A 4,057-nucleotide genomic window follows, 5' to 3' on the forward strand; every position below is an offset into this window, starting at 1 on the left:
AGAAGGAGCTGAGTATCACAGTCCTTTTAAATCTGCCTAATTGGTGCTTATCATGCTTGATTGCTGCTCGTTGACATCCACAGATGTTTTCAATACCTGATGGAAAACACTGGAATGAACCTCTGTTCTTAGGAGTGGTAGTCGTAAAGGGGTTGAATAATTGTGTCAATGAAGAAATCACAAAAAGGCCATTTAATACTTTATGACAAAAAAAATTGATGCTATCTTAGTTGCATTTAGTTCTTTAACAAGTCCTTGTGAGATTTCATTATGAACACAATTACAAATGTGCACTGAATTCCATAAAACCCTTCGCAGCATTGGGGGTTGAATAAATTTGATCACAACTGTATGTGATATATATGTCACATATACAATCAGTATGTGTACTGCAGTCATATGTTGATCACCCTCATACAACATATATGAACATATATTGTGCATCAATATATTTGTATACAACACATTTTATATGTATATATTATATATATATATTAATGTATTATACATACATAATCATACAAATATTTACGGTCCAGATATATATGTCAATGTATGAAATTGTTCCAATTTCTAATAAGTTTTATATATGTGTTTACTTAATATGAACATATATTACATATAAAACAATCTCATATATGTACATATATTACATTTGCGTATGGGAGGGGATGAGATCTAACAACACAACACAGTGTGCTCCTCTAAGAGGGGATGAGATCTGACACTCACTGCTGTGAAAAGTCTTCTTTTACAATAATACCAAATATGGAACCTTCTGCACCTTGTACAGAATTTGCTTTGCCAATCTTCTCATTTCCTCATATTGTTCATATGTTGCAAGTTGTATGTCATGGTCCATGAGATCAGCACGTCTGACTTCAAGGATCTTATCTTCTAGACCAGAACATCCTGTGCTACTGCTACTGTATTATCACACGTCTGCTGAACATGTGCTAGTGATTAACGTGCTTAGTTCAAAGGAAAATATTACTGTATGTGTAAAATATTATTACTATTATAACAGGCTCTGCACACACACACGCACACACACACTCACACACACACACACACAAGGACAATAACCGTAACAATAACGCAGACCACACCAACACTCGGCCAAAGGGGGGTCAGTATGTGGAAAATATTACTATATGTGGAGGAATGTGTGACATACTAATATTGATGTAATCAGTAAAAATACGTGAAACACTTATTTTACGCCCGTTGGGTCCTCTAACTATACACACTCAGCGTTACCATCTGTGTTTAATCTGTTTTATGTGTCAGACAATTCCTCCAAACACCAAGCGTCTTATTTTCGGCTTTAATCGGACGGAACAGGAGGGACCACACCGCGCTGCCCAGCACGAAGAAATATCAGATTTGTTGGCTGCGGAAAATAATGATGGATAAAAAACTCTGGCTGACGTTTGACCGAGTAATTGTGTAATTTACTACTGTGGAAAATGACCGACATCTTCTGCTCTTATTCACGCCCACCGGCGCTCCTGCCGATATGAACCGGGATAAAAGGTCAGCGCCTCTCAGATTCAACCTACTCACACTTCCTCACTTAACGCGTTATTTTCTCCGCTGTCTCTACGTTTGGTAAGTGGTTTGCGTGTTTACATTGTAGGCTATATAGACTTTGTAATAAAAGTGTAGATAAAGAATATTCTTTAAAATAAAAAGGACTTTAGGTAAACTTGGATGGGTGTTTTAATAGGCACTTCCGTTTGAACATATTGCAACACACAAACACAGACGCACCCTTATTATTTTTAAAACGTATTCTTATGTGACTAATTTATACTGGAATATATTTTATTCTAGTTAATTTGAAGCACACTATTCTACATCAAGCCAGTCTTGAAGAGGCAGGATGGCAGATAAAACTGTGTGTACACTCGTTTCCATATTAAAACAAATCTCTTTGTTTTAATCTTATTGCATTTAATTCTTTTACTGTCTACTACATGGTATGTGTTTGCTGGTTTTTGAGTCTGAATGCATTATATTGTGTACAAAAATATCATAGAAACCAAAAGAGGGGGACATGGTTGCCTTCCCCCGAGGCCCGGCAGGCAGGATGGGAGATAAAACTGTGTGTACACTCGTTCCCATATTAAAACAAATCTCCTTGTTTTAATCTTATGGCATTTCATTATTTTACTGTCTACTACATGGTATGTGTTTGCTGGTTTTTGAGTCTGAATGCATTATATTATGTACAAAAATATCATAGAAACCAAAAGAGGGGGACATGGTTGCCTTCCCCCGAGGCCCGGCAGGCGTCGTGTACACCCACTATGGAGTCAGTGATGGAAAAGGAAATGTGACTCATTTTGGACCTGAGAACAAAGGTAATTATCCAAATGCTGCATTTGTGTTCCAGCTATACGTCTGTCTCAGTGTTTGTCATAGATGCATCTTGACGGTTCCTCTTCCTGATTTATAATCATTACTGCCCCTCAAGGAGTTTCAAATGCTCCTGGTGTTTTCAAAAAGGAGCCCATCAAGGATGTGGCCACACATGGGTACTATGTCTGTAATAATCAAGATGGCAAGAAAAGTCCTCAATCCCCTGAAAAGATTAGCAAAGATGCTGCGGCCAAGGTTGGGACAAAAGCTACCTATAATCTTGACGGTTTTAACTGTGAAAAGGCAGCTTCAGATCTGACGTACGGAGAAGGTAAAGGTGTCTCTACACAGGTATGTGCTGCTGTATAAGAACACTTTCTTTTAACCTTTATGTGTACAACAACAGACAAATAAATGTTCTATTAAATGTATTATAAGTTGTTTGTAAATTAATATTTATTTCCTTTTTCAGGTTCAGGGATCAATGTTGGGAAAAAAAATGAAAGATCATCTGTATGATGTACATGACCAGTTTGGAACTGACACGGGCATACAAAGGAACTGATGGTGTGATTTAACAGGAAAACAAGAAAGGATTCAAGGAAAACAGAATTTGCTGGAATGTTTCAAGCATGTTTTAAGCTGTGATACCCCGTTCTGCTTGCTGAGGAACAGGCAAGCAAGGTTGCTAAACTTGTATTAACCTCACAAATTATGATTAATAGAAACATACGTTCATCTATGCACAAGATGAGTTGTCCTGTCATTCTTGAACAATAATTCCTGAAGCTTAATTTACTCATTTGTAATTTAGTTTTCTGAATTTTGGAGGCTTTTGTGTGTAACTTCATTTACTGAGTAACTTTTATCTACTTTAACTGTGTATCTCTGCAATGCCACTTACACCTGGATCCAGAGATGGGGACTCGAGTCACATGACTTGGACTCGAGTCAGACTCGAGTCATTAATATTAAGACTTTTGACTTGACTTGAAAAAATTCAGAGACTTAGACTTGACTTGGACTTTTACACCAATAACTTGGGACTTGAATTGGACTTGAACCTGTTTACTTGCAAAGACTTGATTTTTTTTTTACCCCAAATCTAAATTTTAAAACGCATGTTAATATTTATAAAGTGCGCCCCATTCATTTAATTACCGGTCCTCTGCTTTTCCACACTCTGTACGTGTGTGTGTATATGGTGTGTGTGTGTGTGCATGAGCTGCAGCACAACCAATCAAATTAAAAAGACAACAAAAAAACGCTAAAGGCAGAAAAACTACCGAGAGTAATTTCTTTTGGGTACATAAATTACAAAGTACTCAATAAAAAACGAAGTGCAACATGCAAAACCTGCAAGAAGACATTTGAAGTTGCACAGAGAACGGTAGTTGCTACTTTTCCTTTGCTAGTTGACTTTAGCTAACTTCGTATTCTCTTGGCTACGTTGATACCGCTTAGCTTTCACGTGTATGCAGTGTTGTGTCATGCTTAGTGTTGTCAAAAAAATCGATATATCGATATGTATCGATACTGCACATTCTGAAACGGTACAATACTCGTTTCTCTTAAGTATCGATTCTTTTTACATAAAATGCGCTTTCGTTTGACCCACCCAAGCTGCCGTAATGCACAGGACAGTTTGTAATGCTAAAATGGCAGCTAAAGCAAACGCAGTGCTGTTGGATTC

The 4,057-nt window shown here is 37.3% G+C and overlaps 1 long non-coding RNA gene across 1 annotated transcript; it reads left to right on the top strand.

Annotated features, from left to right (window-relative positions):
* The first annotated feature begins 1,528 nt into the window (after nt 1-1,528).
* Nucleotides 1,529-3,113, top strand: LOC143487691 (uncharacterized). The gene is made up of 5 exons (XR_013124332.1): nt 1,529-1,611; nt 1,837-1,900; nt 2,249-2,366; nt 2,480-2,715; nt 2,837-3,113. It is a non-coding gene; the product is annotated as an uncharacterized LOC143487691 (long non-coding RNA).
* Nucleotides 3,114-4,057: the final 944 nt, after the last annotated feature.

Source organism: Brachyhypopomus gauderio, unplaced genomic scaffold, assembly GCF_052324685.1.
Source record: "Brachyhypopomus gauderio isolate BG-103 unplaced genomic scaffold, BGAUD_0.2 sc49, whole genome shotgun sequence".
NCBI lineage: Eukaryota > Metazoa > Chordata > Actinopteri > Gymnotiformes > Hypopomidae > Brachyhypopomus > Brachyhypopomus gauderio.